A 24,703-nucleotide genomic window follows, 5' to 3' on the forward strand; every position below is an offset into this window, starting at 1 on the left:
TGAATGGCAGCGATTGTAAGTTTGGGACATCGTTGTGGTTGTTGTTCGGAAGAGTAAAAATCGCAACAGGCTCAATGTCGACCACGCAAGATACTGTTGAGCCACAGGGGAGCAGTACACACTCGGGCGTTTGATTTATGGCGGTTAGGTACGTAGACCCATCGAAGAAGCGAATAAGCCCGGGTGCGATCACAATGCCCCTATGTAGGGTATGGCCGTAAGGGAGAATTAGTACGTCACCATCCACAATGTCGGTGCAATTAACACTTATAATTCCTTCGATGTATGACCGAAGTACCTAATCTGACCTGGTGACAAGGCGGATGCGTCCATTGTGTTCAAGCGGAGAAGAGTCAGTAGCATTTAGATGCAGGAGGCGCTGATGACAAGATATGGAAGCGGACGCAGAAGACAAGAAATCCCACCCCAGAACGAGAGCGTGGGTGCACTCACGAAATACAGCGAAAACAATGTGATGACGAATGCCTTCTTTACAGACACGAACAGTACACTGTGCAAGTGGACGAAAAAGAATGTTGGTCGCCGCACGTAGAGGTGGGCCGCCGTAAGGCGTGGTGACTTCTCGAAGGCGGGAACAAAAATCAGCACGAGTAATCGAAACAGCAGCGCCAGTATCTACAAGAGCCTCAACGCGTACACCTTCTACAAACACTACTATCAAATTCAATGGCCGCTCTGGAGGAATTGTTAGCTGTCCGGTGGATGCAGTTTCCCCTCCTAAAACTGCATTGGGGAGTTTTCCGCGTGGGCGTTAGCGGAATGGCAGGCGGGCCGTAGAGGCGATACTGAACAGCGACCTGCGGCGAGACGTACGGGAATTCCCAGGCATGTCAGTATGGTGGGTCGGAGACGGTGAACGGTAATAGGACGATCAGGAGGGTGGTCGTAGGTAGGTCATGGTCAGACAGAAGCTTCGATGTTCTTCAGGAGCGTAGCCGCGTTGCTCGTCTTGCTGACGCCTTCGACAAAACCGAGTGATATGTCCTGGATAGCCGCAGTAGTAACAGATTGGTCGAGGTGGGCGCTGAGGTGCGTAGTAAGGTGGCGCACGCACTGGCGGTGATAACGAAGCCACAGGCGTATGGTCTGCTGTTTTAGACACAGAAACGGTAGGTGCGGAAAACAGCGGCAACTTGGGCGTACGTGCGCGTCTGGCGCAAGCAGAGACCGTTGTAACACGTTGGACGCGATGCGGAGGCGATCTCTTGTTTAATCAGGTCTCGCAAGCTATCTTTTTCAGAAGGGAAAGTAGCTTCTGCAGCACAGGCAGAGCAGCGCCCGTGAAGCTTTTCACAAACGATGTTCGCGAATAGGCGCGCGCAAGTCGAGGGGTGCAGGCAAACGAATGTCGGTGGCATCGTAGCAAAGGCGAAGAGACTGAAGCTTGTCAAGTCGCTGACAGATGGTTATCACTTCCTGGGTGGTGGCAGGATTTTGCGTGGTGAGGGCGTTAAAGGCGACGGTGTTAATGCCTTTAATTTGTGGCGTATTTGGTCGTTATGAGACATGCCGGTGTAAACGCGCTTGCACAGTTCAAGGACATCCTCAATATAAGAGGTGTAAGATTCACCCGGCAGCTGCGTGCGTTCAGCGAGCTTCTTTTTTGCTGCCTCAGTACGAACTGCAGGGGCACCAAATATCTGACGAATTTGCTGCTCGAAAATGTCCCAGTCGGGAAGATCCGGGTGATGGTTCCAGAACCAAGTTTTCGCAACATCGGACAAGTAGAATGGGACGCTGCGCAAGTTCTGTGGATTGTCCCACCTGTTTAAATCGCTGACGAGGTTCTAGTTCTTGATCAAGTCTTCGGCATCATCGCCTCGAAGACCGAAAAACACAGGTGGATCACGCAGGCGAATGTCGTTGGGGAGAGCAGGTGGCAGTGGCTGCAGTAGGACAGCGACGTTAGAGGGGCTAGGGTTTTCTTGGGCCACCATGGAAGGGGGTTGTATGCGATGATCCGAGCGGAGCTCCAGCGAGAACGGGCGAGAGGACTTGAGGGAACGAAAAGAACCGTCCACCACTTGTGAGGAACCAGTTTATTCAGCGAGGCTCGAGCTAAATCACGCTGGTGATAATATTTACAAATGAAGAAGATGTACAGGGTATAATGTTATCAAAGAGAATAAAGAGTCATTCGCTTGTCACGCTCACAATAGATAGATAGATAGATAGATAGATAGATAGATAGATAGATAGATAGATAGATAGATAGATACATAGATAGATAGATAGACACATAGATAGATAGATAGATAGATAGATAAAAAGATACGCTCAATGTCGCCGAAGTTCGCTAAGACAGGTTTCGCATTCAAAAGAAGATATTGTAATGGGTTGGAGCAATGGACGACCCACTGGTTATGCTATTCACATTGTGCGACAACTGGTTGTCCTTTCGTTATTTAAAACGCTTTATAAGTCATATTACCGCGACCTCTTTCCCGACACCCAGCCTGCCTAAGGAAAGTTCACCAACAATCGCAATCACCGGCGTTGCTCAGTGGTGAATATTAGGCTGGCGCCCAGCGGACCCGGGTTCGAGCCCCACTGCGTCATTGGTACTGGGTTTTCTGCAGCAAAAGCTTTTAAGGTATCACTACTCGGGCCTCGCGCAGCACCGTAGTTGTCCGTCGCCATCACTGGTCCCTATAACCACATCGCGCGAAATTCCAAAAAATCTAGTTTCAATTACGCAGTAGGGCTTGAACTTGGGTCCACATTGTGCCGGCCCAGTATTCTACCACTGAGCGCGCCAGTGCTTGAGTATTGTTGGCAAACGTATCTTAGGCAGGCTCAATGTCGGGAAAACAATCGTAATAATACAATTTTAAAGTGTTTTACAACAGCGAAAGAATAAGCAGTCGCGTCACAATGTGATTAGTGTAGCGAGTGGGTCTTCCAATGCCCAAACTCATTATGAGAGCTTGTTCTTTTTCAGCTTTAAAATGTGGCGCATACACACTTCCGGCATGATTCCCCACCATCTTTAGCCACTGCATGCACAATTGGTGTAAAATTTCTCGCAATGGTTTAGTGGATACCTTGCTTTTCAGAAGAATGACGAAAAATAGCATAGCTGATACCGGCCTACTACCCTAAAACGTTTTATTACTAATGCCTTAGTGGTATCAAGAAAGTGCGCTTGCAGCAGTTACCCAATGAGTGTTTAAAAAGTCTCTAAGTGGCCGTTCTTCCAGCTTTCGCTGCGACTTTAATGCACCTTCCACGCAGGCGTGACGTTTTTTTCTAATTTCGGGCGACTTCGTTACGTGCACCGGCAGCGGTGGCGGCAGCGGCAGAATCAGCCAAGGATGGAGAGGCGCTCGGGTATTCCAGTAGATGTGCTTCGACGTGGTCTTCTTTGGACCCATAGTTTCAAATACGAAGGGATAGAGGGCTTTTGGGTACGGTTCAGTATTACACGGAAAAGTCAAAACCGACGCGCGTGCGAAGCAGTTTTATTGACGTTTCACTCGGGGTCCGAGCTTCATCTGAATAAAGTGTGTAGCAGCTTCATCGGTGCCATCAATTAGCAGCTTCATCGGTGCCTTCTTGGATGGCCCTACGACGAGCGGTCTCCGCGGTTTCGACAGCACGCTCGGCAGAACAGCGCATGCTGCCAATATTTTTCGTTGGCATGCCTGTCCACGCTGTTTGGAAGCCAGGTTTTTTTTTTGTTCACGTGTGTTAAATGTTATGATATCAATGAAAGTCAGATAAACATAAAATTGCTGGGAAGTTCTCGAAATGAGTAGAACATATGTGTTTTGTACTGAACTGCCGTTCTGATTACTGGACTTGTGCAGAACCTGTGCCTCTCTTCAAAGTGAAATCTGAAAGTGATCATTGGCATAAATATGCGAATTCTCATAGTAAAATCTAGCCATGAACAACCACAATGGTTTTGAGTGCTGTTTATAAAATGCTTGCGTGGCTCAAATGTTTATATATTTCGCGGAACAACTCCAATGCTCTTGTGGACTTGGTATAGACTAGTAGCGTGTTTCAATTATTTATTTTTATAGCGTTCTTATTGAACAAGCGCAACTTTGGTCAAACCAATTTCTGTGTAAAGGAAAACAGCGATACGCATAAATACGTTTTTGGTGCAGTACCTGTCTTGTTTTGATAGAGTGCTGATAGCTATTACTGGAGATTGGCCGGTGAAAACCACAACTTGATTTTGGGGTATGCCGTAGTAGAGAGCTATTTACTAATTTTGACCATCCGGTGCTGTTCAACATGCACTTACATCTAAGAACGTGTGAGCTCTTTGCATTTTACCCCACAGGGAAATATTTTTATGGAGGAATAGCACGCTGGCTAACGTTCTTTTTCTCTTTGCCCCGCTTCGGTGGTCTAGTGGCTAATGTACTCGGCTGCTGACCTGCAGGTCGCGGGATCAAATCCCGGCTGCGGCGGCTGCATGTCTGATGGAAGCGGGAATGTTGTAGGCCCGTGTTTTCAGATTCGGGTGTACGTTAAGCAACCCCACGTGGTCGAAATTTCCGGAGCCCTCCACTACGGCGTCTCTCATATTCATATGGTGGTTTTCGGACGTTAAACCTCACATATCTATCTAATGTTGTTTTTATTAGTTTTTTTCTGCATCAAGAAATGCTGTGAACAGACAAAAATACAAGTGCAAGTGAGCGTCATTTAGCTTTTACGACCCTCCGATCGATCCCTGTTGACGACGTTCACAACCTGCACAAGGCATTTTCGTGTTATTGGATCTTTAAACCTGGTGAAGCCTTAACTTTTATTCGGAAATGACAAATTTCCTTCGCATTTTGATTGTTAGTCACGCCAAAACGAACTATAACGTTAGGCAGGCACAGGAATTGCAATGCACTAGCACCACGTGGGTCGCGGTGCCATCTGACGGCTAACAGCAGAGTGCACCCACGAGAACAAAAATTATCTCGCCGCTCTTGTGCGCTCGGTATCAACATTTGATTCGTCTTACTTCAACGAGACACTCTACTCCTGATAAAGGTATATTTTCATAGCTGCTGCCTCACTGCAGTAATTTTTGACGATTGAGTGACGCGAGTTTTCGAACTATCATGCTATTGTGCTGGTGAAATTTCTGGGAAATTTATTTTGCGTATTGCAAGTACGTCATTGGGCTTATAAAACATCTTTCCTTCCTTAATCTTTTTTTATTTTTATTTTCTCTTCCTCATGCAATCAGCGAGGTCCAAGTGGCAATAAAACTATGAACGGCACGTAAAAGGTCGTGAGTTAAGAAAATGTTCGATTTCGTGGCTTGAACTACCCGTGGGCCCAGCAGGTGGTTCAAGCCTGAGGGTTCCTAGAATAGGAAACCCTCTCACTTTCACTCTTCGACCACCTAATAGACGTTTTTCTCTCTCTTGAGCCAGGTATGCAAAAGCGTGGCAGCTCTACCGCTGCCAGTATTCATGTCATATTTTACTTTTTCTTTATCGTTGACTGTTAGTTGTCCCCTCTTCCCGTATATGACGACGGTAGCAACGAGCCGCTGACTACTGCATCTTTAGAATATTATGCAAGTTATGCAACCAGTTGACATATACTTATATCTTTATACGGTCCTGACCGATTGCTCAGCCACCGAACCTAAGTTCGCGACAGTAACGCCGTTCGCAAAACACCATTCAGGAGCCCACAGTTTCCATGGCCCAGTTGGTAATGAAACTAGTAGCTCAGATGACGAAAAACTAGCCAAGAAGAGACTATTGCCGGACACTACGTCACAAGGCGAGTATTCCCTTTACTTGGGCACTGCATGGGCCAATTTTCCTGGCCTGGGCCCAGCCCAACCTAAATATACTATATTTTTGACACCCTTGAAAGTGTAAAAAAGGTGTTTTTTACTCTGCATTGTTTTTATGGGTTCAACATTCTTTGTTATGCTTTTACACTCTAAGAGAAGAGTGTAAGTGGAAAAGGGGTGTTATGTTACCGTTTGTGAGGTCGCAATGGAAGGGCTTAATGGTGTACACCTGTTATTACCATACTATGTACTTGGATTAACGTCCCACGTCTTCTGATTATAAGATGCGCCATAGTGAAGGCCTCCGAAAGTTTAAACCACATTCGTTTCTTTAACGCGCACCTAAGTCTAACTACACGGGTCTCAAAAATTTTGCCTTCACCGAGAATGAAGCCGCCATGAACGGCCGGGTTTCAATCTTGTGACTTGCGAGCCAATGTTTGTGCACCATAAGCATTAAACCACTGGACCGGGTGGTGCACGTGGAAGAATTGAGTGGCATTTATGCTTGCATATAAAATCAGCCACATAGCGCAAGGTGCCTGTTGTACGGCCTTTTTTAAGCTTACATTGTCGTAGAGATCATAAAAAGAAGAAAATGTTCGAGGCATTGGCACGTTTCAAAGGACACTCTAGGAGCAATTGAGAAATTGGAAAGAGAACAACTTTTTTTCGCACCGTAGGACTCGACATTATTTCAACACTTTATATTGTCCATAATAAATATCAATAAATGGGCGTGCTACTGCTACAATCTTCTGACAGCAGATAACCAAGTGTAGCAGAAATTGAAAAAAAAATTGAATTGATTACAGAACCCTTGCTCGGTCAAAAGCCGTGCGAGTACAAGTTGCTCTCACAAGCTTCTCGAAGACGAAACGTGCTTGGTCAAAAAAAAAAGTCACTACCTCCTGCAAACATGCGGGAGCATGGGGAAGTGATTCTCCAGGGCAAGCAAAGAATCTTTAGATAATAGCATGGTCAGCACACGCAGCGCCTTTGAGAAGGGTAGAAGGGCATGAGTGATGCGACGAGAGGAGGCAGACAGAGTTACAACTGCGCGTATGCTGTACCACAGCACTACGCCCTGCATCCATATACGTTCAGCAGCGCCTGCACTGGGCGTAGCAGTAAAGACCACGACAGCTCATGCGCAGGAAGTTTGCTCTTCGCTTTGCAGAGGAAGGAAGAAAATCGGCGCTTCACTGTGAACTCTTTGTACATTCACATCTTCTCACTCCTCCAAAAAAGTGTACGATTGCGCGCACCATGCATGTGTTCCTGAACGAGTTCCGCCGTGACCCCTATGCGTGGTAATGCGTATTAGTCCTTTTGTTAACTTGTGCGTCGCTTGCTGTGAGTACCATTGAAGTGCAACGTCCCTTCTGTGTGCTTCGTTATTTCAAAGGCCGCATATAGTTTCTCTTCCGACTGCACCGCACCTCCAAGCAAAACGGTCAGACTCTTTGGAATTAGGATCTTTTGTCTCTATGAAACAAGCAACTGCCACGTCTGGTGTTTTTTTTGTTCAAAGTGCCGTTGTGATGCTGCAAATTGCCGGAAAGTGACCGCTTATTTGTTTATATGTGTATTTGTTGGGGGCTCCGGTACATACTTTCCTCGCTCGATGAAAGCCGAGGACTTGAGGTTTGAAACAACAACTTAGACGCTTATAGTTACGTATCGAAATCCTGAGAATGTGCGCTTGTAGTATTGTAAGGTAGGTTTTTTAGATGCGGAGCATCTTATACTCGCGCCTTGTAGTGCGCCGTCCGCGTCGTCCGCGCCGTCCACACCGCTTCTCGAACATTCGACAGCTGACGCGCGCGCATGCGCCGTCGCGCCGTCGCCCACTCTTCCACCATCTGTGCATCCCTTCCTCCTCTACACACCGCGCGCGCTTCACTCCTCCACCATCTGTGCACCCTTCCTCCTCTACACACCGCGTTCGACATCTACAATTCTCCTGATTCTCCAGTGGACGCGCATGTGGCGTCGCGCTTCGAGAACATTCAACAGCTGACAGTGCATGCGCCGTCGTGCTGTATATATACTCAAGGTCGGCGCTCGCTCGCTCAGTTGCCGCTCGTCGGTTGGTTTGTACGGCGCGTCGACGTCCAAGGTCGCGGTGAAATGAATTCCAACGCATCCACAAACACAATGATCGACGTCCCTTCGACCAGCGCCGCCCTTTCGCATACGTGTGTACGTGTTCACTCATTTAACGGCCCCTCCTACAACCACGTTAACCAATTTAGCCATCGACCCAAGTAAGTCGCAATTTAACACCCCATTTCACAACCACGTTAACCAATTTAGCCATCGACCCAAGTAAGTCGCACTTTAACACCCCGTTAACCAATTATATGGTCCGCATCCTCCTCAGTGTTCCCCCGAGGGAAGCTGCGGGCAATTTTTTTTGCCAAAGCAATTATCTTTAAAGCTCTAATTGAACATGCGATTTTGTGTACGACTACTGCTGGTGTATTTCGAAGGACGAAGCTCCTTAAGGCGGCATCCGTTCGTCCTTTGTAATAACCACCCCTTTCTGGTAGTGCCAGAAACAAGTTTAGATCTTGGTATGTCTACTAGAGGGCGTTGCTTGTATATAACCAATATCTGAAGACAATAAGTGAGATGGTAGTAATTGTAGTGTTCCCCAGACGGGCGGACCTACAGACAGACAGAGGAGACCTTAACGGACGGACAAATCAACGCACGGTTGAATAGATGGACGGACGCTTCGCCCCACTCATCATCATTCAGTCTGTATATATGCTGTGATTTTTTCAATATTCTATGTGATTCGTGTGCTCGCGGACGTACGCCGCGAGCCAGCATGTTTCATCGTCATACTGGAAGCTTTGCCTTTTCAGATTACCTCTAACGGTCAAATGCTCTAATGTCTACGTTGTCACCACATTACCCTCTAGCATTTTCACGGAAACGCACCAAAACAACAAAAAAGACGTGTTTTTCTTGAAGTCATTGGCTGGGATTGAAATTGGCCGAACGAGTTGACCATGCTCCGTAGACTTTCTTCGCCGAGTATGCGGCTTAACCTGCCTCAGCTACGGAATGCTCGTTGATTCTGAACTTTTTACAGTGGACATAGCTTTTCATAGCATGCATATTTATATATAACATAGGTGTATTGGTGAGACGCGTGCTTTCTTTTGTTTCAACGTTTCCATAAGTTTTGTAGAGAGACTTGTGTGTACCTGCCTTGAGTGTTCTGAAAGTTGGAACTTTCTTGCGTGTTTTCTGCTGCTGCATTCACATATCTTGAACTACGTGAATTGTTTTAATTTGTACTGTTATTTATTTAAAATGTTGAATGCTCTTGACAAATGTTCCAGTTCATGAGTTCAGTTCTGAAAATCCGTTGTAAATATACGCGCAAGAAGTTTTCGCGAGTAAGAGCAAAACAGTATGAATAAGATATTTCTTATGAACTCCTATGTTTCCTGTTTTTCTGAAATCAAGGTTATGAGTTTTCCTCAGTGCTATGTTTTTAATATTTTGATCAATGGTTCGTGGAAAGGATATAGCCCAGATTTCATCGGCTTGTGGGGTTTGACGTCCTGAAACCACCATATATATGATTATGAGAGACGCCGTATTAGAGGGCTCCGGAAATTTCGACCACCAGAGTTTTTTTAACGTGGACCCAAAACTGAGCACACGGGGCTACAACATTTTCGCCTCCATCGAAAATGCAGCCGCCACAGCCGGGGTTCGATCCCGTGACTTGCGGGTCAGCAGCCTAGTATCTTAGCCACTAGACCACCGTGGCGGGGTTATTTAGTCCAGGTTTTCTGCATACATTACTATCTTGCTGGCTTTTAATTTTAGTCTTTCTTTTTAAATGAAATTTGTTTGCATTTTAATAACGAATAGGGACACGTACGCTGTTGGTTAAAAGGAAATTGTACGATAGTGAGGAGGAAAGCAGTGTGTCTTAACACAGACCTTCTCATCGCGAAAGCTGCGGGTGAAATGGGGAGAGAAAGCGAGGGATTTAGGCATGCGTGCTGTGAAAAGGCGGGACAGGTGAGCGTGCATTTAGTCGGCCTGGCCGTGCTTACTCCACAAGGCGGTGGTTGTAGCTGCTAAACGCGTCGTAAGCGCAAGTTTGAAATAGCTGTAGGCTTCATGTGCTCTGTCTTTGCGCGCGCATAGCTTGCAGTCGTGTAATCGCAAAGCTTTGGGATTTGCATTGAAGCAAAGGCAACAAACACGCATGTTATAGGTATTCTGTGTCAACATCATGAGCGCAGTGGTTACGATTGTTGTTGATCATTGAGTCTCATCTGGGCGTATTTTGCCTATAAGTGTGGACGTACTTTATGTATTGTGTTCTCTCACAATTTAAAAACAAGTAAAACGATGTGTCATTCAGATATAGGCTCCCTTTTGTGAAGTGATTTTTATAATGATGATTTGTTCCCATATTTTTTTAGATACACTATTCATTTTTCAATCTCTCACCTAAATGAGAGTTATAGTGCACGCATAAAACTGATTTCTTTTGCTTCACAGAACTCTGTGTCTAATAATGGACACGTTGTGCCTTGTCATGTTCACAAGAGCAGCTTGTTCCAGTGTAAAAGATTTAGGCGAAGCCAATTCTCATGCTCAAAGTACCGTTTTGAATTTTCAATACAAGATGACATACCGGCAACATCATGAGTGACCTTTAGTGAGAATTTCCCCGGAGGAGGCAGATTTCTTGTGGCTTATAGGGAATTATCAAAATGATTAAATGCTATCTACAGAGAATTGCTGTTAATTCTGCAGTACGCTCGCCTAAATTGGAACATGCTAGTAGTGAATGAACAATGTTTTATGGTCTTAGAGAAAACTACGTTGAGGTCTGGTGTCACGAAGTTTCTCAACATTTTTGGAAAAGTATCAATCTTGACTTTCCATCTTTTTCGTACTTTTTCTTTTTATTCTAACTGTGCCTTGTCATTTTTGTTATTTGATGCATTATACCAGTGTAATATCCCAATTTGTGAGGGTGAACCAACATATAATGGGCTATTCTAATTTTTTTTAAATAGCGTGTATGAAATATAATAAATATTCATGTTTTCTCTTGAAAGAAAAAGGTGTTGTGGTACAGGTTCTCGGCATTTATTCTATACGCAAATATGTATTTACCCACAGGAGGTGTGAAAAAACGCCATTACCACGTGGAAGGCGCTGCACAGTTACAGCGAAAGCTGGCAGAGCAGCCTTTCAGAGCATTTTGGGAATACTCATTGGGTAACTGCTGCGCGCACACTTGCTTTATGCCTACGATGGCATAATTAAAAATTCTTACAGTAGCAGGCCGTCATTCGCTATGCTTTTTTGTCAATCTTCTGAGAAGCATGCTCTCCGCTAAACAATTGCGAAATATTTTGTGCTAATTATTCCTGAAGCTGCTAACGACAATGAGGAAGTATGCCTGAAGTGGGTATTCGCCTCAGTTATTACCTCAACAAAAAATTTAACAGATCTCCCGTACCTAGAAATTGACGTTTTGCGAAGCATGCGAAAGGAAGATGAATGTGTTGCAATTTTCTTATTGAGTGACACGTCATGAAATGACGCTAAACGTATGTACAAATGTTGGACGCCAGACATATGGTGAAGAGTTGCAGATGTTTATATAACGAGTTGTTTGCTCCTGCACAACGATTCCAAAGATAACATGCGTATTAGCAACTCCAGAAGCTGATATGAAGCGCTGATGCTCGCGAGGATGCACGCCCTAAACACTGCTAAATAAATCAACTTCAGCTCATGGCACTAACCACAATTGACGTTATTCTGACGTGACTGCTGTATAAACGTAGTACAAATGTATTTTTTTTAAATTATGTAAGCATCACTTGAACCACTACTAGCGTTTCACGAAGATTTGATTCTATTTGAAAAGTATATCCGAGACCTGGCGCAGCTCTGTAGTAAAATGCTTCTTGTCACGCAGAATGCTTGAGTTTGTCTCCATCTGGGACCCTGACATTTATTCTTTGCAGTCCTTGGGTCTACGCTACGAATGTCGGGTATTTCCTGACACTCGTGCGTTAAAATTGCCCATGTGTTTCCTCCTCGTTTCTGGGTTGGTACTAAGTGTCAATCACCTGTAGCACATACACGTATACCAGTGGCACATATCCACCCCTGTATACGTGCCACTGTCTGGCGGGAAGTGTTTGACGAAGTACGCGATGGGAGTGTGACATTATTCATGTCTTGACTAGCGCGTCATACTCGTGAAACCATCTTATTTTTCTTTGCGAATAGTGGTTAACGCCAAGTTAATGGGGTAATAACAAGAGCACCCAAACGTAAGCGGCTCGATAGATAGAGAAATAGATAGATAGATAGATAGATAGATAGATAGATAGATAGATAGATAGATAGATAGATAGATAGATAGATAGATAGATAGATAGATAGATAGATAGATAGATAGATAGATAGATAGATAGATAGATAGATAGATAGATAGTGTCGGGAACCGGTTTATTCAGCCAGGTTCGAGCTAAATCACGCTGATGATAATATTTACACATGAAGAAGATGTACAGGTGATGATGTTATCAAACAGAATAAAGAGTCATTCGCTTGCCGCGCTCACACAAATTCCCCCGCGCGATGAAAGCGGCCGCCTAGTCGCTTGACAGTATGATGAAATGCGTCGCGCGTAAGGCTTTTAACAAGATACCTGCACTATCTGTGTTCTTCGGCAACGATGATCAGTATTAGCGCTAAGAGGAGAAATGCGGTAATTGACAGTTTATGTCTGTTAGGCCACCGTGTACGGCCCAATGAAGCGACCGGTGAATTTGTCGCATAGGCCGGGGATGCGTAGTGGAGTCCATAGAAGAACTTCGTCACCAAGGGGAAAACTCACAACATGGCGAGACGTGTCGCAGCGAAATTTTCGAGTGTCTTGAGAGAGGCCGGTGTTACACGGGCCTGGTGACGGCAGTGTGCGAGACGAGATAAAGATTCTTCAGAGAAAGGAGCCGTCGAGCGTGCAGGGGCCGAAAGGAAAGAGACATCCAGAGCGAAACTCGGCGAGCGACCATGCGAGAAAAAATGGAGAAAAGCCGGTAGTGCGTTGAGCAGCCGTATTATAGGCGAATGGAGCAAAGAGTAGAATTGCATCCGAGTTCGTGGGGTTGGGGTGATCGTACATGGTGATCATGCCCGATAGGGTCCGATGAAACCGTTCAGTCAATCCGTTGGTCTGCGGGTGGTAGCTAGAAGTGGTCTTGTGAACACTGTTCGAGGCACGCAAAACTTGCTCGGCAATGTAAGAGAGAAAGACTTGGCCACGATCACTCAGGAGATTGCGTGGAGCTCCATGACGCAAAAAGATGTGGCGTAGAAAAAATCGGCGATCTCAGTGGCAGTCCCTGAAGGTATAGAAGCTGTTTCTGCGTAGCGGGTAAGGTGGTCGACAGCCGTGACAATCCAGTGGTTCCCATTGGATGATATAGGAAGAGGGCCATACAAGTCGATTCTAACGACTTAAAAAGGCGAGGCGGGACAAGGAAGAGGTTGCACTAAGCCAGCCGGAGCAGTTGTCGGTCGTTTTTGGCCGTTGGCAATAGACACAGGAGGCGACGTACTTAGCGACGGCTGAAGAGAGGCCAGGCCAAAAACAACGACTTCGTATTTTGTCGTAAGTCTTGTGATAGCCTAGATGAGTGGCGGTTGGATCATCATGAAAGGCTTCAAGAAATTCACGTTGCAGAGAACGTGGGATGACGGGTACCCACTTGTTGCCATCGATGTGGTAAATGTAGCGACACAAAGCTTCGCCGACAAGCTTAAATTGTTTAAGTTGTCGACGGAGTCTGGCGTTTGGAGGAGTAGTAGAGCCGGTCAAGCGGTCAACAATGGTGCGGCAGTATGGGTCGACACGTTGTTCTGAAACAAGGACGGATATGGTGGCAAGTGATAAACTTAGCGCTGCGATGAGAAAGGTGCTGTCGTTTTGGAGTATCGATGGTGAGTGGCTTCCGCTGGGCAAAGGACAGCGCGATAGAGCATCAGCATCTTGATGCTTCTTCCCAGATCTGTGGGCGACATCGGAATCATACCCCTGCAAGCGAAACGCCCAGCGACCGAGGCGACCCGATAAGTTTTTCAGCGATGAAAGCCAGCATAGGGGGTTATGGTCGGTCACGGCGGTAAAATGACGGCCGTGAAGATATGGTCGGAATCTTTGCACTGCCCAAACAACAGCAAGCCACTCCTGTTTGGTGATAGTGTAGTTCTTTTCTGGAGCGGTAAGAGCATGACTTGCGCAAGCGACGACGCGTTCGCGTGAGCTTTTGTTACGCTGCAAGAGTACCGCCCCAAGACCCTGACTACTTTCGTCGGTGTGAAGGATGGTGGGTGCGGTGGAATCGAAGTGGCACAGTACCCGATCCGACGTGAGGGCTTGCTTCAATGCCGTGAAAGCGCTTTCGCAGTCTTCGGATCAAATGAATGGGACGTTCCTTGCGAGGAGTTGATGGAGCAGAGACGCAAGTTCCGCGAAGCCACGTATGAAGCGCCGGAAGTAAGAAGATAACCGAAGAAAGCTGCGCAGGTCCTTTTGACGTAGTGGACGAGGAAAATTGAGGACAGCGCAAGCTTCTCGGGGTCGGGCCGAATTTCTTCTTTGTTGACAAGGTGGCCGAGAACCTTGATAATTTTGCTAGCAAAGGTACAATACTTGGTGTTAAGCTGTAGACCGGCTTTTGCAAGGCATGTGAGGACTTCGTTACGACGTTGTAGATGCTGCGGGAACGTGGATGAAAACGCTACTATTTCATCGAGATAGCACAGACATGTTTTCTATTTCAAACCACGCAATATTCCCGCAGGGTCGCCTGCGCAATTAGGCGTTTGGTGTGTAGCGACACCACGGACCCGAGATAACGGGAAAGTTTCTACTCCCTCCCACGCCTAGCCGTGCGTGGCTTTGCGTGTCCGGGGAAAAAGGGATCCTGGGGGTTGAGCCGACGCTGTGTGATTGGACCTTTAAGGCCCCCCCCCCCCCCGGCAGAGGCAACACACCCCTTTGGCCCCGGCTTCAGGTAGACGGCACCCCTGGGCTGACCCACCCAGGCGAAATCGGCAGTCGCCTTTTCCTATCTCTCTCTCCCTACATCTTCGTCTTTATCTCTCACTATTTATCTGTCCTGTCTTCTACTCTCTTCTGCCTACTTCCAAACTTTCTGGCGGCTAGGGTTAACCCTGTGCAAATAGCCTACCTTGGTCTAGGCGCAATGGGTTATAGTAGCGTTGTACGGCTGGCGTCTACAGGTTTTAGCATCCGCAAACTTGTAGCGTCCCGTCGTTGGGCTCCGTGGTGGGTGGCCGCCAACGCTTCTGAAGAAAATTAAACTGGAATGCATAGATCGTTTCCCTTGTTAAGTGACTGTACCGCCTTACAGCGCGTACGCACCGAAGACTTTGCCTTTTTCAATCGATCAAATGAAAACTTTTCCCATTTTCATGTTATACATAGTGATATAAGCAGCAAGCAAGCCAGAACTGTATCCCCCATTGTAGTAGCCAGATGTCTCACAGAAACTCTTGGAGCCGGATACAAATTTACCAAAATGGCCAGCGGGACCTCCTCCTTGAAGTTCGAGAAAAAGAACAGTTTGAAAAGCTACAGAGTCTTTCAACTTATGGTGACACTCCCTTCACTTTAACGCCACACAGATCTATGAACACAACCCGTGGAGTAGTATCTGATGCTGATTTGCTCGGCTTGACCAAAGAGGAACTTCTGGAGAGTTGAAGAGTCAGAATGTGACCAATGTACAAAGAATCATCATTAGAAGAGACAACAAGGTAACACCAACGAAACACCTAATACTCAAGTTCGCTTCCAGTGATTGCTAGAAAGTATTCAAACAGGGTACAAGAAGACGTTAATCAGACCATACATACGTAACCCACGTCGTTGTTGTAAATCCCAGAAGTATGGCCATGGCTCAGAAAGCTGTCGTGGTCACCAAACTTGTGCACAATGTGGAGTGTCAGGCCACAATTCTGACAATTGCGAACAACCATCACACTGTGAGAACTGTGGAGGAAATCATGCCGCATACTCACAGTCTTGCTTATTTTGGAAAAAAGAAAAAGAAATTATCACATTGAAAATAAAGAAAATATCACATTCAAAGAAGCAAGACGAGAGTGTCGCCATTTTACGGTGGTACATATGCTGATGCGGCGCGTCAGGGAGCAACGCCGCACCAGCCCTCGTCACCCCTTCGGCCAGCGCAGAGCGAGCCGTCGGCTGTAGCGCCTGCCCCCAAGGCGGCAGTAATTCAGTCTATTCCGCCTCCTAGCGAATTGAGGCCGGAGACTCCAGGGTCCCCTGGTCTCAAGGCCTCCCCTCACCAGGCGAGGCCTAAAATCCTAACCACCAGTTCGAATGTGCGGGCACCCAGTGCCTCTGAAGAGGCAATTGATACAATGGTACCCTTGGTACCATAAGTGTGGCGCGGCTCATTGGAGCTCGCCAAGAAAAATAAGAAACCAATTACGGGGCCGGACGACCGTCCTGCCACCTGAATTAACGAGCTCACTCCAACACAGGATACGCTTTGTACACACAGCAGCATCTCTCTTGTTTAAATATGCAGACAGAAATTTTACAGTGAAACATCCAAGGCCTTCGAAACCTCGATGACTTACAAGAACTCCTTCATGAACACAATCCTAGAGTACTGTGTGTACAAGAGGCACACTTGAAATGAACAAACACAAACTTTTTACGTAACTACGTAATCTTCCGAAAGGATAGAGATGATGCCATGCCACCATCCGGTGGTGTAGCGGTTATAGGTATTCTAGGTATAGCATGCACACAATTACCCCTTCAAACTTCCCTCGAGGCGGTGGCTGTCCGAGCAGTTATTCTGAACAAACTCGTCACTGTCTGTTCTTTGTACATACCTCCGCACCACCGTCTTGAAAAACTTCAATTCCAGTCTTTATTGGACGAACTACCTGAACCTTATCTCGTCCTTGAGGACCTGAACGCACATAATGGTCTGTGGGGTGACTCCCGCTGTGATGCACGAGGTCGTCTCATTGAACAATTCCTCATTTATTCAGGTGCTTGTCTGTTGAATAGGAAAGAGGCAACATACTATAACCTTGCCAACAAAACTTACTCTTCCATAGACCTCAGTATCGCATCTCCTTCACTTGTACAATTACTTCAGTGGAAAGTCATAATTAATTCATACGGAAGTGACCATTTTCCTTTAGTTTTGAGTACACCAATAAGATATGAATATCCGCCACATGTTCCCAAATGGCTGGTAAGCAAAGCCGACTGGAAACAATTGCAAAAGCTTACTCACTTAAATTGGACTGACATATGCGGGTTAGGCATAGATTAAGCTGTGCAGAACTTCACGGCTTTTCTTACTGACGCAGCAGCCAAGTGCCTTCCACAAAGATCTGGACCGCTCGGCAAACGACACCTCCCGTGGTGGAACACTGAGTGTCAGAATGCACGAAAGGAACAGAACAGGGCATGGAGGTCGCTGCGGAAATCGCCGGCAGCGGAAAACCTTGAGAGATTTAAGAAAATAAAATCTCGAGGCAGGAGAACGCGTCGGCAGGCCAGAAGAGAAAGTTGGCACATGTTTTTATCAGGGATAAATTCATATACACAAGAGGCCAAAGTCTGTAACATGGTTCGTAGGGTAGCAGGAAGACAAGTACACTCACTCCCACTCGTAAACACTCAGGGTGATACCTAGGAAGATCAGGCAAACTTCCTCGGTGCACACTTTGAACAGGTATCCAGCTCGTCCCACTATACTGACACTTTCCAAAAATACAGAACAAGAATAGAAAAGCAGAAACTTGAACACAAATCCACTAAATACGAGGCATATAACCACGCTTTCAGTCTAGCTGAGCTCTGAACATCTCTAAACTCCTGCAGTACTTCTGCCCCAGGTTCTGACCGTGTGGTGTATGAAATGTTAAAAAACCTACCAGCCGAAACACGAAAAACCTTACTTTGTTTGTACAATGCTATCTGGTTTTCTGGCACTATCCCTACCTCGTGGAAAGAGGCTATTATTCCCATTCTGGAAGAGGGCAAGGAACCTTCATTAGCTTCACGTTATAGGCCTATTGCACTTACAAGCTGCTTGTGCAAAGTCTTCGAAAAAATGATAATTTGCCGAATTGTACATATCCTTGAAACAAACAATTTGTTCGACCCATTTCAGTGCGGGTTTCAAAAAAGTAGATCCACCACAGACCACCTTGTTCGCATCGAGGCACAGATCAGAGACGCCTTCGTCCATAAACAATATTTTCTCTCTGTGTTCCTCGATATCGAAAAGGCTTATGATGCAACATGGCGTTTTGGAATTCTAAGAGACCTGTCCCACCTTGGTGTGCGTGGAAGAATGTTTCACATAATCGATAGTTACCTGTCAAACCGGACATTTCTTGTCTGTGTGGGCAGTGTTCTCTCCCAAACATTTGTCCAGAAAACAGGCGTGCCACAAGGTGATGTACTTAGTTGCACACTTTTTATTATCAAAATGAATTCCTTGCACTTGTCCATCCCCCGCAAGATTTTCTATTGTACATATGTCGACGACGTTCAGCTTGGCTCAAGTCATGCAACTTGGCAATGTGTTAGCGTCAGGTTCAGCTGGGTTTAAACAAGGTCTTCAAATGGGCAGATGAAAACGTATTTCGACTTAACCCACAAAAAGCACGTGTGTCTTGTTCTCTCGAAAGAGAGGCATGCACTTGGAACCTGACATTTGACTGAATGGGCAACGTCCGCCTGTCAAAGCTGAGCATAAATTCTTAGGCTTAATCTTGGACAACAAGTTGAACTTCGTACCGTACATCAAGTATTTAAAAACAAAATGTTTAAAAGCCATCAATGTTATAAAAGTGTTGTCACGTACTAGTTGGGGTAGTGATACGCAATGCCTCATGAATCTGAATCGAAGCCTCATTCGCACCCGCTTAGATTATGGGGCCGTTGTTTATCAGTCTGCAACTCAAAGTGCTTTGAAGATGCTGGACCCCGTGCACCATTTGGGCATCCGCCTTTCTACGGGTGCTTTTCGCACCAGCCCTGTAGAAAGCCTTTACGTTGAGTCAAATGAATGGTCGCTTCATCTACAGAGAACTTACATGCCCTTTGTATATTTTCTTAAGGTGAAAGCAGATAAGAAGCACTCCTCATACTCTACTATTAATGATCCGTCGAGCTACATTCTGTTTCAAAACAGGCCTTCGATGAGGCAGCCTTTCTCAGTTTGCCTGAGGGTCTAGCTGAAGAAACTGGAGTGTCACTTTATTACAGTTTAATGGCTCCTGTAGCATATCTGCCACCGTGGCAGCGGCAGACTATAGACTGCTATGTGTCTTTCCGAAAAGTTACAAAACATGCCCCTATTGCCCATATCCGAACATACTTCCTGGAACTTCAACACAAATAGGCACGTCCTGAGTTCTTTACAGATCCCTCCAAGTCTTGTCTCGGCAGCTTCAGTGAAGACCTCCTTGGTCGATGTAGCAGAACAGGCTGCTGTAGCGCTGGCATTACTGGACACGAAACGCACCACGGTGTACACCGATTCCCGAGCGGCCGTTAGGGCGTTCGCATCGGGATTGATAGCCACAGAGGCAGCCAGAATTCTCCACAGCAAACCACCCTCAGACGGTATTCATCACATAGTCTGGTTTCCCGCTCACATGGGACCAGACGTACTGCCGGGTCACCTGAACCCAAACGAGATAGCCCACGACTGTGCGCGAGGTTTCACAAGCCGCGACGGGGTGATCTCTCGGGTGGGTTCGGGAGAGCTCGTCCACAGTGATCCTCTCGTTACTTTTCACGAGATAACATCTCATTACAGAGGAGAGCGACAGACCTTTCCCTTTCCCCATCATAAGCTCCACAGATCACAAGCAAGCACGCTCCGCATGCTCCAGACGGGGTCTTACCCCTCTAGGGGCTTTCTGAGCATGCTTCATCCGGATATTGATCCACTTTGCCCAGATTGTGGTGAATTTTGCTCTTTGAGTCACATGCTCTGGCAGTGCCCTGCGTTACAGGATTTTAAAACAGAAGAAGACTGGACGATGGCAATCACAGACCCCAGACAAGACGTCCAGCTTCAGGCTGTCCAGAGGGCCCGTGAACGAGCGGAGAGGCATGGCCTCTCTGTTCCGACATGGGACTAGCCAACGGCTGGGTGGGGACCTACATAGTTGGCCCGCTGCCTTGCCTCTTAGGACCAAATAAAGTTGTTTGTCCTGTCCTGTCCTGCCTCCAAGTCTAACTCCTCCGTGTCCTGCGCTGCTGTCGGCCCATCCTTTTCGGATGCTGGCCCTTTACATCTGGGCACAAGTATCTTCACAGCGGAAGCTTACGCGATACTTGTGGCAGCAAAACACATCAAACAATTACAAATACAAAAAGCAGTAATTTATACAGACTTCCTCAGTGTGGTAACGGCTCTGCACAGTCTTAAAAAACAAAAAAGCCTGGTCCTTGTCTCACTTTACTCCATTTTATGCACCCTCTACACACTGAAACAGCATGTTCTAGCGTGCTGGGTGCCAGGGCATCGTGAGATCCAAGGCAACGTGATGGCGAATCAGCTTGCCGCATCCGTCCACGAAAGCGCTTCCACTACATCCATATCAATCTCGGCCCTTTATCTTGAGCCGTCTCTCAAACTAAAGCTCTGGGACTACTGGCAGAGCAAGTGGGATAGACACACACAAAACAAACTACACGTTCTTAAGCCACACCTTGGCCATTGGCCGCCAGTATAAAAATCACATCATACAGAGGTAAGACTAACGAGGCTCAGGATAGGACACACATACATGACACGCTCATATCTTTTGTCCGGTGGCGATCCACCATTCTGTGACAGATGTGGTGAAGCATTAACAGTCCTTCACACGTCAATTCAGTGCAAACACTTGGAAACTCTAAGAAAACAGCATTTTCCATTACCCTACCGACCACATATACCTTTACACCCTGCAATGTTCGTTGGTAGGGAACCGCTTTTTATTCATAAATCATCGTTAGCGTTTTTAAAAGAAATTCATAATTTTCATATCATATACCCGGGCATTCCGTAGCACGACCTCTTTAGAGAGGTTTTTGCTGCGGTGGCTACACAGGAAAGCACTTGCCTCACGGCCCTTGGACGCAAGGGTATGAACAAGTGAGGTACTTGTGCTAATGCCATACATGCCCATCATCGTTTTACATTATCACCAACTTTTCTCCCCTATTCACACCACACACACCTTTCACGGCATGGTCATGATTTGATTACTTGTATATTTTTACCCACCTTACTGCGAGGAATTTTATGGCTCTTATACAGCCGCTAATCAGAATCATTATCCACATTCTTTGTCCCATGAACTGGCGCTCTTTGGCCATCAAATAGCCCTTGCGCCAAAAAAACACCATATATCATCAACCACGCATTACACCGTCTATCATGCGTTCGAAGGTGACGGGCGCATTCATCATCATCATCATCAGCCTGACCATCCTCATCAGCCTCTCCCATGTTCCGCCAGTTAACCCGGTCCTGTGCTTGCTACTGCCAATTTATACCCGCAAACTTCTTAATCTCGTCTGCCCACCTAACCTTCTGTCTCCCCCTAACCCGCCTCCCTTCTCTGGGAATCCATTTAGTTAGCCTTCATAACCAGCGGTTGTCCTGTCTACGCGCTACATGCCCGGCCCATGTCCACTTCCTCTTCTTTATTTTAACTCACCCCCGTTTGTACCCTAATCCTTCACCCCCGTTTGTACCCATATCCTTCACCCCCGTTTGTACCCTAATCCACTCTGCTCTCTTCTTGTCTCTTAAGGTTACACCTACCATTTTTCTTTCCATTGCTCGCTGCGTCGTCCTCAATTTAAGCTGAACCCTCTTTGTAAGTCTCCAGGTTTCTGCTCCGTAGCTAAGTACCGGCAAGATACAGCTATTATATACCTTACTCTTGAGGGATAGTAGCAATCTACCTGTCATATCTTAAGAGTGCTTGCCGAATGTACTCCATCCCATTCTTAATCTTCTAGTTACTTAAATCTCATGGTTAGGCTCTGTGGTTATTACCTGCCTTAAGTAGACATAGTCTTTTACAACTTCAAGTGTACTATTACCGATCTCGAAGCACTGCTCCTTTCCGAGGTTGTTGTATATTACTGTCGTTTTCTGCACATTAATTTTCAGACCCACCTTTCTGCTCTCCTTGTCTAACTCCGTAATCATGAGTTGCAATTCGTCCCCTGAGTTACTCAGCAATGCAATGTCATCGGCGAAGCGCAGGTTACTAAGTGTGATGTGTGGTGCGCGTTCAAAGTGCGCGCCTTCGAAAAGTGCGCGTCACGGGAAAAAAAAAAAAAACAAAAGGAGAAATACCAGAGTGCACGTGCGGTGCTGCTTAAACAAGAATGACGACGTTAAAGAGCGTCAAGCACGAGGATGCGTGGCAGGACGTGAAGTAAACAAAAGGTAAAACATCCAATGGGCAGCGAACACGGAGATTTCAAGGCCCAATGGCTTGACACCACGAAACAGTAGTATCTCCAATGAGAACGAGACAAGTGGGCCAGAGCTGAAGCAGGAGCCTGAGCAGACGAGAGCAAAGGGAATTCGAGGCAGGAGTGCAAGCGGAAGGTCGTCACCGGACCGGGCGCTGAAGATGGGCCGTTGGGTTCCGGACCCGAGCCTACAGGACTTCCACCGGCCGGGGCCTCCTGCTGTCGGGTTCCCGCTCCAAAGGACCGTGGCCATCCGGTCCTGAACTCCTTTCCAGGGCCTGCGGACTTTGGTTCCGGCAGGCGAGCTACAGCCGTCGGGCTCCGGGCCCGAGCTGTGCGCCCAGCTGCTTGACTAGGTCGACCCTAGTTCCCGGACGCGTCGCCACCAGCCTGCGTTCTCCCGTCTCCGACGTGTCCACGCTCCTCAAGCCGAAACCATCACGATTTGGTAGGGCTTTTCGACGTGTCGCCAGCAGCCAGCGTTCCCTCGTCCTCGTCCAGCCCACGCATTGACGCAGGAGTCACGGCGTTCCGGTTTCTCATCACCGCCGAAAACCAACTTGTGGGTGAGACTGCACCGATACTCTTGCGCTACTCCCATCACTCAGCCCCTTTCGAACGTTAGGTTTAGTTACTGACTTTGAACGTTTTTGTTGGGTGTTTACAGATGTGTTTCGTCATGTCCAGTCAACTGTTTATTAAGTGTTTTGTTTTGTGAGGAATCTTTGCCTTTTTTCTTTTCAATTAAACTTTTTGTGTGTTTCTTGGAAACCGAACGGCTTTGTCCTTATTAACAAAACTCTCTGAGGCTCAGCCCGGGAGAAAAACAAATCAGCAACAAGAACCCGCATCACAAATTGGCGTCCGCTGCGACAGGACAAAGTCGTTTGTTTTTCCAGTAGATTTTTTGACGCGGTTAACACGATGACGAACACGTGGGAGTTAATTGAGTTGGCGGATAAAATGGGACTGACGGGAGCGGAGTTTAGAGTATGGTACGAGGAGCGGATGGAGAGGGAGCGTGAGCAACGGGCTGCAGAACGAAAGGCGGCGAAGGAAAAGCTTGAATTGGTGCTTAGAGCTAAGAAGGAGGAGCTAGAGCGCGTAACGCGTGAAAATAAAGTGTTGCTAGAGCGTCAGACACGCATACTGAAGCAGCAGCTCCAATTAGAGAGGGTGGACTTCGAGCGGCGACTCGAGCTTGCGATGGCGAAAAGGGGGCAGCTGGCGATGCAGAAGGTCGAGCAAGCGGTGAATGTTTGCTCCGATAGCAGCGTTTGCTGGAGGGAAGTCGATTCCTGCAAGGTTGGCCTCGAACCTCGCGACAGCCTTACTTCGGAGCGAGAAGCTCAGATAGAGGAAGGCAGAGAGGTGGACAGCCAAGAAGGCAGGAGTCATGAGGAGTTTGTTGAAGCGACGGAAAGCTTCTCTGGCTGGGAACATATTACTTCCGTTAGCTGCTTGGGGACCTCTGAGAGGCCAAGCACCTATGAAGAAGAGCGCCTGGATATGGGCGACCTAGAAGCTGTGGAAAATGTTGTGGAGCAAAGCTTCGATAGCAGGGAACGAAGAAGCTCCATTCAGAATGAGGTGTGTATCAGAACGTCTCAGAGGCCGAGCACATTTCGGGAAGGGGTAGGGCTACCTCTCAATAGCTCCATGGAAGGAGCGCTAGAACGTCATTGGGAAGATGGCAGCGAATGCCATGAAGGCTCTGATATAGTGGCCACTGATTGTTTTGTACCGACAGAGGTAGCAGCAGGCACCACGTCAATGGTCCTAGACCATACATATATCTCACTCAGAGAGAGAGGGGATTCTAGTTCACAGGATAGCGTAACTGTTATTTGTCCGAGAAAACACGATGGGAGTGCTGAAGCACTCTTCAAAATAAACAGTATCGAATCGGAGGTGGGCTCGATAGTAGGTATGGAGAATGCCAGACAGGGTCTTGAACCTGAGAACGTGATTGGTTTTGAACCTATAATTAAGTCCACTCAAGATGAGCTGTATAATGACCGAGCACAACGGCATCCCTTCTCAAGAATCCAGGAACCTCACACGCTTGTCGGAGCGTTTGGGCTTGCTGAGGGCACCCCGAGCTTGTGTTCATTAGATGGTGAATTAAAAGAAAGCATTTGTGTGAGAGATTGTGGCATTTGGACATTCGTGTCTCAGTGCGTTTCGTGTCGACGCCGACGGCTCGAGACCGCGCCCTGTTCCTCTGTGACCGGTAAGCGTTCATGTGGCCGGCGGGGGCGCAGACACGCGTTTCAGCGAAAGTGCATAAAAGCATGTTTGCCACAGTTACTTTCGAAACG

The sequence above is a fragment of the Rhipicephalus microplus genome, chromosome 5 (genome assembly GCF_043290135.1).
Source record: "Rhipicephalus microplus isolate Deutch F79 chromosome 5, USDA_Rmic, whole genome shotgun sequence".
NCBI classification, from domain to species: Eukaryota; Metazoa; Arthropoda; class Arachnida; order Ixodida; family Ixodidae; genus Rhipicephalus; species Rhipicephalus microplus.